Source organism: Curcuma longa, chromosome 19 (genome assembly GCF_044706935.1).
Source record: "Curcuma longa cultivar G26 ecotype Majalengka, Jawa Barat chromosome 19, ITB_CL_G26_1.1, whole genome shotgun sequence".
NCBI classification, from domain to species: domain Eukaryota; kingdom Viridiplantae; phylum Streptophyta; class Magnoliopsida; order Zingiberales; family Zingiberaceae; genus Curcuma; species Curcuma longa.
Genome location: NC_133879.1, coordinates 7,584,987 through 7,595,593, shown reverse-complemented (window position 1 = coordinate 7,595,593; position 10,607 = coordinate 7,584,987).

Below are 10,607 nucleotides of genomic sequence, written 5' to 3'. Positions count from 1 at the left end.
GGGAAGAGATCAAATTTTGAGACAATCTTAAGATTTCAATTTCACCATCGACGAATTGATTGTGACTCTCTCTTTTACCTCAATACTATTCCTTTTTTTTTTACTAAAATAATGATAAATTTCAGTTAGCCTTATTGACTATCCCTGATGGTTTCTCACCGACCACCAAAGTTTTTTTTTTTACTAGATTATACTTACGTCCATCCTAAAGTGATCAATGTGTCTATGGAAAGAAAAAGAAAACAAACCACGGATAGTCTATTCTAAAGCAATTAGACAAAGGTATCATGGTATTACTCCGGACTTTGACTGGATATTTCATAAAATTGAGATTCATGTTATAGATTTGTGGACCTCAAACTTAGCTGAGGTATGGCGGGATGGCACTAGATAGAGCTGTGGGACGTTGCAGGAATACGTGGAGAGCTGCAGCAGGAGGAGGTCTGCACGTTGGAGGCTGATGGGTGCTGATTGCTGGTGCTGCCGGTGCTGTTTCAACAAGGGGCAGCGGTCCGTGTTTTTACCCTCCACGTGGTGGAATGGGTGTGTGAGTGTTGATGTGGTCAACTATGATTGTATGTGTGTAGGCTTGCCATTTGTGTACGTGTTTTTGGCCCTACGTAATGTGCATGCATGGCATACCACGGTGAGGAGCATGTAAAGGTTAGGGGGGTGATGTGGGGTATGAGTGTTGTTTGGTTGTGATGTTTTGAGTAGCTGATAATGGTTTTGGTGTGGTTGCTCACAGCTTGCGTGGCTGTCGGGGCTGGGATGTACGTTGTTCTTGATTGTACATTTGAGGGGTTTAACTTCTCTTATTTTATTTATACATGAACCATTTTCTGTAAAGCAATTCTTACATTAATCAAAAATAGACTTTTTACACTCTATGACATACTATGTAAGTTTCAAGAGGGTTCAACAACTTTTGTAGAGGAACTCTCACGTCAATTCTATAGGTCGTAGATTATGATGGTTCACTGTTAGGTCTGTCGCTTATTCTCTATGGATCCAATATATATTTATGTGCAATGATTATAAGGCAGTGCTCGCTCCTCGATCTATCTCGAAGATGCTAATCGCTAACCTTAAATCTAGCAGCATAAGTGAATAAATAAATCCACTAAAACTAATTAAGATTCGAGCATATCATAGATAAAAAAAGAAATCATACTAATCAATCGTCAAAAATATCATCGAGCTACTCCCTAATCCTAGGATAAAGAAAGCTACTTCATAATGTTAGAAGTACCGATCATTAACATTGTAGCTCCTCTGAAGTCTTTGATGTGGCTTCCTCCTTGATCCCCTGTCATGGGATCGAGAGATCCCCTTGATGTCGTCGATCACTCGATATCTCTAAATTGTCGCCCCTTGTTTCTATTTATAATTTTAGAACTTTGACAGAGTTTTATAGAGGAACTCTAATATAATTTTCTAAAATGTTGGGGTGCTAACAAAATTAACAAAAACTCTAAAAATAGGGGAAGCGCTGCCACAGGTGTCACAATCGTGTAGCTAGGCATGACTAGGCCATGTGGTCGGGCACGACTAGATCGTGTGGTGGGGCACGACCATGTTAGGAGACATGACTAGCCCGTGTTTAGTGTTGGAGCGTTTGCCATCAAAAGTCAACAAGGGTCATGACCGTGTTAGGGGACATGACCAACTCGTGTTCCTTGCTGGAGGTTTCGGTTGCTTCTCTAATGCATATTCTATCTCCTGGATGATCCATGGTCATAGAATATAGCACAGTTTGACCATGGAACATGTTAAAATGTAAGCTCCTATGGATTTTCGTCTCCAAATTCATTCTAATGCCAAATTCTTCCACTTCCTATCAATATAAAGCATAAACTATAGTATTTATACTAAAATGGTGAAATGAATGCAAATGCTAGAAATTAATATAAATTATGGTCATGTAATACAACAAATGTATGCTAAATAAGATCAAAAATCTATGCATAATTCACATATATCAAATACCCTCAGACTTAAATATTTATTTATCCTCAAGTAAAATCTACCGTTAGAATTAATGTGTACAAATGAAACATCATCAACCCTAGCAAGTTTATCTAATCTTATATAGTAGTTTTATTAATGAGCAAAAGCACACGAATCATCTTACTTGGCCTAACTTGAAAGTTCTCTATGTATTGTGCAAAGTGACTCAACTCTAAAGCATCAATTACCAATTCAAGTTATTTCATCATTCCACTGTATTCCCAAAGCCTCCAACGCGAGATGCACTTACCTGCCACACTCATAGATCACCCCCTAATGCTTTGCATTAACCATATAAAGTTAGAGTGGCCAAACGGATCAACCCATGAAGGGACAGGTGATGATTGTGTTTTTTGTTAAATTATTTTTATTTATTTTCTTTGTCACTCATACCCTTCAAAATTAAAATTTATAATTAACCAAATCCTAATTATTGCTTAGGTAATATAGTAGAGGTCTGGGTCGTCTCTCATGGAACTAATGATGGAAAGTCACTCTAAACAATATGGTGCAGGGTTTTATTTTATTGACCTTATTCACTCCTAAATATTTACAAAATTCATTTATTAACAATTAAATCATACAATCAACAACGCGTTTATAATATCAACCCTAATTCACATAATTATAATACAGTACAACAACTTTCACAAATTACTATTTATTCATCTAATCAATAATGGCTAAACATAAGTTAACATGAACCAGTTCATAAACACAACAATTATGTAACAATAATTTACACAAGCAAGAACATGGTAACCACAACAATCACGCATGTATACAACCTTAACAACCCTAGTTCATGGTTCAGACAAATTGCTAGACAAGAATATAATCAAACAACTATAACAAATCCAATGCCAAGTAACAAACCTATACAAGTTTTCTTTTTATCAAACAACAAATCTATATAGATTCAATGCACACATCAAACACCAAATTACACAACACACTATGTTAATAATCTACAATGATATTAACATATTCAATGATTCATTTCATTAACACAAAGTCAACATACAACATAAATTCCACATCATACCACATACAACAACTAAAATACAATAGTGAGAACATACAACATACAATACAAAATACGTTATTCACAAGCATTAATCAATTCACATAATCATTTACATTTGAATCAAAACAATTATAACATCATGTTGGCTACAACACTTTCATGCTATCAAAACTGAACCAAACAACCACTTTAACAATCAACTTCATGCTATTAAAACTGAACCAAACAACCACTTTAACAATCATTCAACCTAAATCAACGACAAAGAAAACAGGGTTTTTTTTTAATTCAATCAATAATAGACAGAAAGAAAAAGAATCAAATTAAACTAGGGTTAGGGTTAGTATTTTCATGAATGAGCAGCAAATAGGGTATTGATTGTTCTCCGGATCAGCTCAGAATAGGACAACTTGGACTTTGGTGGAATTCCGCCAACAGGACGAAAATCTCACCGAAGCTGGACTAATCCGGCGAGGAGTGATCGGAGAAATCAAGATATGGAGCTCCACCTCCTCTGCCCGACTTCTGCCGTTCATGAACAGAAGATCAGAACAAGGAAATTGAGACCCTTACTTTGCTTCATTGGTGGATGGGAGATGATCGGCGTCTCTAACAGGATCTTCCCCCGCATTCGAAACCACGTCGATGAAGCTCGATTCCTGCTCAGAGCAGGTGGATGCGGAGTGACAGAGAGCATCGCCGGAGAACCACTCACGGCTAGCTTCCCTGTGCTGCAGGTCGTCATGCACCAATAGCTGGAGAACCACCCACAGCCACTGTTTTGCGATGGCGGAGACTAGGGCTTCCGCGTTCGAAACCACATCGGCGAAGCTCCTGCAGCTTGCGTCGGTGATCGTCGATTCATCAAGCCGCCACTACTCTGTGGCTGATCGGAGATGAAGAATGAAGGAGGAGAAGGTGTGCGGCGGAGCTCGGTGAAGAAGAAAGAATCATGCGATGAGAAGCTACAGGGAAACCTAGGACCGAGCCCCCTTTCTCTGCGCTGAACCGAAAACCTTTTAAACTCGTGATTGAACTGGTGGCTTAATTAGAAATGGAACGGATTAATATGAATTGAATTGAACTGGATCTAAACCCAACCTGAATTGAACCCATGCTGAACCAATTTCTAATTTTGAACATAGTTGAGCTAGATATGAATCTGATTTAAACCAGACTTACCAAGATTGATTTCTTCTCCAAATTGGGCCTGTTTGTGGGCTTTTGAATTGATTTTCTTGGCCCAATTTCAATTCTTTGCAATTGGATTTGATTGCAATTATCCAAAAAATTATTGTCTTCATCCTGATTTCCTACAAAATCAAATACAGCAAATTAATACCTATAAATGCCTTAAATTAATAAGAAATAGAATGAAGACATCAAATTAATTCAAGTTAAAGAAATAGACTAAAAACTCAATTATTAATAAATAAACTGCTTAAAATAATATCATATAACCCTAAATTATCTTGTCAAAAAGTCATTATCAACGGGTCAACCCATCAAAAACCCATCATATGGCAGGGTGGGATGAGTCGACCTACCAACTTGGCCGGTGGAAGTTTGGGGATTCCCAACACTAGAAAGCAACGAGAAGTAGTCCTCCGAGGAGATTAAGAGGATTCTCTTTTTCCTAAGTTTATCACATTTCATTCTCCATCAAATCGTCGCCGACCAAGGAGTACCTTACTGCTGGGGTTACCAAGTTCTAGGGATTTTCCTACTTGGTCAAATCCTAATCCATTCTCAACTGGTCGTTCTTCATCATCCATTGAGGTCAAGGGGTTTTCTTTCCTCTTCGGACTCCATTGCCAAGCCACCAATAGCGCATCAATTCACATCTTCATCCTGATCCATCGTCGTAAGCCATTGCCGATCAACCAACAATCGAGCTCTTCCTTCTTCTCCATAATAGATCCAGATGAGATTAGGAATTGCCCTAGCTCAGTTTGTAAGCAACGTTAGATCCATAGATTTGTTCATTGCGGATTGTAATTTCCCTTCATATAGTCAATTGTAATGGATGCATGTTCTATTTCAACTCTCATTTACTCTTGATCTGAATTTAATTTCTTTCTTGCTTAATTTGATAGGTAGTTGGTTAATTGTGGTATTACTATTCATGTCTAGTTATGTTCATAAGTAGATTAGAGTAGGTTGATTATTTTCAATTGCATGTATTGAGTTGTCTTCGTAGTTTATCTTCCTTTACTTTCTATTCGATGCAAGTAGGATAGATTAAACTAGAATCATTAATTGCTTTGTGTTCTTGTTCATCGTAATCGTATTGTACATTAGATAGGTTGTCTTTTATTATTCGTATTTTATATTTACAACTTCAAAACCAACCCAAACTCATTTATGAATAAATCAATCTTAGAAATTATCATCCAACTGTTATATTTGTTTAGTCATCACTATGCTACATTAGCATAGAGAGGGTTCGGTACTTTATTTGTTTGATACTCTACACGATAATATGGGCTTTATCAACGGACTCAGAGGTGAACTTTATTCTCGGATCTATAAAATTAAGCTTGAGGGTCTATTTATAAGAGTAGTTTAAATCTTCTCGAGGATACCATTGACTATCACAAAGCATAAATGGTTTATCCTGACTCAGTTGCCACGAGAGTGGAACTACGTTAAACTAGATATATCGGTGTGTCTCAAGAGAGAACATCAATTACCTTAGGATAGACTACCTTCAAGAATGATCTAACATTGAGATAAAAGAGGGAATGACATTTAGATTGTTAATGATATATCGTGGTAAAATCAGAGTCTTAAAATTGTCTCTTAAATTGGTTTTCTCATAATTCTTCATTTTTCTTTCTCTAGTTCACTCAATTTTATAGAAATTCTCTCATTTCAATTTACCTAGATAATCTTTATTACACGTAAACTAGAAGTTAACTCTATGGTCTGAGTGGACGATATTTTTACTACTTGACAATGATCGTGCACTTGTGAAAATCGTGCATCACGGCGCAACTAATCCACCAGCTTAGACGTAGCAACCTAGGGTTGTGAACCAACAAGAGAAGTTAGTCATTTAATTTATAGATGTGTGATTCACCCTCTCCCTCTATCATGCATCATTACACTATCAAATATGTGATCTACTTGTTATATATTTTTGTGTTTGCTGATCTCAACAATAATAATCGATTGTATACTTCATACAATCGGCCAACATAATCTTTCACACCCTCTGATATGTTGATCCCTACAGCCAATTGATAAAGTGATAGACTAATCCTCACATTTTGATGTTTGAACGATTCTAAGATGATTCAAATTTTACTAGCCTATTTTGATGTATGACAAAGGAGTTATCAATTCTCGATCCGATCAAAATATAGCGGAAGCGATTATATAATTTCACAAATTATTAATCAACACATGAATATAAATCAATGAAGAATTTAAATTTACTAAAAGAAAGTGTTTTATAGAAAACTAACCTCTTTGTAGTTTTCCTCTTTCGTAAATTCTGGATGCGTAGAAACCACAGCCTTCCAGTGCGATCCTTCTATTGACGGTAGTGTGTGGGCACTCCAAAATACAAATCTCATAAATCAATTTTTTTTTTCACTTTCTCTCCTCTCCTCATTTGTCTCCAACTCATGAAAACATATATAGGGAGAGAGTGGCTATGGAAAACAAGGGAAAATCCTTTATTAAAAGAAAGATCAATCAAAGATTTTTCTTCTTCCTTTTTTTTGTTTTACCAATTTATTTCAAGGATTTCCAAAATCCTTTTTCCCTTTTTTTTGTTTCCACGGTAAAATCAAAATCAAAAGATCTTTATTTACCTTTTATAATATTTAATACATTCCAAATATATTAAAGATATTATTAATATCCTTTTTGGATATTACCATAATGATCCAAAAATTATAATTATCTCATAATTATAATTTTAATTAAATCTCATATTTAATTTATTTTCAAGCCCTTGGAATTATATGGAAACAAATTTCCATCTTCACTTTGATTTCTAAATTGCATTTTTAGCCTGTCATTGATAAAGAAGGCGTAATGGGGACCATGGACCTATAATAAGCAGCTTCAATAAATTGGATAAATAATTAAACTCTTTAATTAATTTATTCAATTTATTAATTCCATTATTACTCCACTAAAAATATGGAATTGCACTCTTCTTTATTATAGAATATCTTACTCTATGAAAAGAGTCGTCCATTAATATAATCATTACATACGGATTAATCCTCCATAGACAATTCATAATTGGAGCTAGGAAATTTTCCGTTTACCTCTCCAATTATTTTTAAACCTCATTTACCATTAATCCACTAGTGAGTGGTTCAATTTATAATTCCATTATAAATCGATTGGGCCCAACGCTCAGTTCCAGAATTAACAAACGAGGGAATTATCTTTCTGCTTCCCGCAAGAAGGAATGGATTCCATATCTGTAAATTTATATTCCCAGTCATTCATTTCAAATGTAAATCTAAAATGCAAGTGTTGAGAATGCGTAATTGCAAACTTTAAATAAGCAAATTAAGAATTACATAGAAATAAATAGGAGTTTATAATTATTTAAGGATTAAGATCTATCCATATATGATCATCTTTATGATTTAATTTGAATTTCATAGTATAACGGAATTTATTATGAAATTTCTAATTAAATCGGTCCAAGTCTTACATAATCTCATTATATATAAATGCCCCCAGCTAGATGTCTCCACATCGACAGTCCGGATAAGACAATCACATTCAAAATGTTCATGGGTCGCATTAGTGATGTTTTAATTAAAGATCTCATACTTTAATTAATTTCATCACAGATTTAATTTAAGTTTATTATCCATAATTTAATCATCTTGTATATATAACTCTTATATATATACTAAATTATGGTTACATCCAATAAACTAAGGATTTTGCTATGATATTCAAAACAAGTATATGTTCAATGATAAATGTCGCTTTTATTAAAAAAAACATAATCCAATTACAATGCTTTGAGGGCACTATTCCCAACAACTCTACACGATAATATGAGCTTTATCAAATGACTCAGAGGTGAACTTTATTCTCGGATCTATAAAATTGAGCTTGAGGGTCTATTTATAAGAGTAGTTTAAATCTTCTCAAGGATACCATTGACTATCACAAAGCATAAATGGTTTATCCTGACTCAGTTGCCACGAGAGTGGAACTACGTTAAACTAGATATATCGGTGCTTCTCAAGAGAGAACATCACTTACCTTAGGATAGACCACCTTCAAGAATGATCTAACATTGAGATAAAAGAGGGAATGACATTTAGATTGTTAATGATATATCGTGGTAAAATCAGAGTCTTAAAATTGTCTCTTAAATTGGTTTTCTCATAATTCTTCATTTTTCTTTCTCTAGTTCACTCATTTTTATAGAAATTCTCTCATTTCGATTTACCTAGATAATCTTTATTGCACGTAAACTGGTAGTTAACTCTATGGTCTGAGTGGACGATATTTTTACTACTTGACAATGATCGTGCACTTGTGAAAATCGTGCATCATGGCGCAACTAATCCAACAGCTTAGACATAGCAACCTAGGGTTGTGAACCAACAAGAGAAGTTAGTCATTTAATTTATAGATGTGTGATTCACCCTCTCCCCCTCTATCATGCGTCATTACACCATCAAATATGTGATCTACTTGTTATATATTTTTGTGTTTGCTAATCTCAACAATAATAATCGACTGTATACTTCATACAATCGGCTAACATAATCTTTCACGCTCTCTGATATGTTGATCCCTACAATCAACTGATAAAGTGATAGACTAATCCTCACATTTTGATGTTTGAATGATTCTAAGATGATTCAAATTTTACTAGCCTGTTTTGATGTATGTTTAAGTTAATAAGAGGGATACATGGTTAACCTAAACTTAAAAAGAGGAAGGGATGAGCAGATGTTTTTAAGAAACAAGTAGAATTTGCTCTGACTAGTGATTTGATTTGTATTGATATTAGAAGTTGATTGTTTAATCTTTGTTATGCTCTGATATGTCCTTATGGTTGTTTACTAGTTACTATCATGGTCAGATCGCTCAGAAGGGTCCAGTCGACCAAAAGTCAACATGATCAGCTTCACACGAATCACTCCACGGATAAGTTTTGATTGAGCTCCTAGGAGATCGGGGGTGGTCCAGTCGACTAGGAGGGCTGATGAGTGGCATTTTCTACGGGTAGATTAGAGCTAGATTGGACTGGTTTGGACCATATTTCATATCATAAGTAGGGATTTTAGGCTATTTCTTTATTTTGGATGAATTTATGATTTTTATTGTAAATTGCATTAAATTATGAGAATTTATGGATATTAATTTGTGCATTTAATTCTTGCAGGAAATCAATTTGAAGAAAGTTAATCTTGATTCGAGTTTGGGTTCAAATTTGATTCATATGTGGCTCAATCAAGTTTAAAACGGGTTAAATTTCAATTGTGAGGTTCAGACTGAGTTCAATTCAGTTCGGGTCAAGTCAATTCGGTTCAATCAGCTTAATCCAATTCAACATTAACCCAAATCAGTTGGGTTCTATTGAAGCTAAGCTCGTTCCATTCAATTGCAACCCACAAGTCAAGCTAGCCCAATTCCTTCACCAAGTCTGGTCCACTTCAATTAATTTCAGCCGGCCCAAATAAATCCGGCCCAACACCAAAATCAGCCCGGTCCAAATCAAATACCACCGGTTCACTCCTTTGATTCCGGTCGGCTCAAGCTTCGGTTTAATCGCAGCATTTAAAAGGAGAAACGCCGGTTCAGCTGAGAGAGGCTCGCGAGCTAGGGTTCCTGTTCATTCCTCATCCACGATTTTCTCCCCTGTTTCCATCGTCGACGAGCCTCCTCCACCCCTCTCCGTCTTCCCTCGATTCCCGATCAAAGCTGAGCGACGCCGGAACTCGAAGGTTGCTTCGGCGCCGTCCATCCACTTCCTTCCCTGTCGTCGTCTCCTCGGCTGTGAGCGGTGCCCAGCTGTGGACGGCCGGCGACAGCCACTCCTCCGCCATTCCAGAAGCACGCGAAGATGGTCGGACCTTGTCTGCGGTTGTAGCAAGGAATCCGCACCGACGTCTGTCTGCGATTGTAGCAGAGCAGCGGAGCGTCTTCATCCTCCGTCGTCACCGGAAAGGGCAGGTAAGGGCTTCATTCGTTGTTCTGACTCTGTCTGCGGTTGTAGCAGGGAAAGGGGCATCGACTGAAGGCTTCAAGCTTCGTCTTCTCCGCCCGTGTCTCCCGATAACCACCCCGGCGAGAATTGCTTCCATAGGCGCAAGGTTAATTTTGATTGTTTGGCTTCGGTTGGTGATGATCAGGGAATCCTTCTAAAACCCTAGCTTGAATTTTAATCCATTATTCTTTGCTGTTCGTTTATGTTTTGTTCTGTTAACATTGAATCGAAACCCCCCCCCCCTCCTTGTTACCCTGTAAATATGTGTTAATACTTGAACCGAATTCTTAACCTAATTGCTAAATCTAATCTTCTAACCTTGAACTTAATTTCTAACATAGATTCTAACTTCTTGTTTGG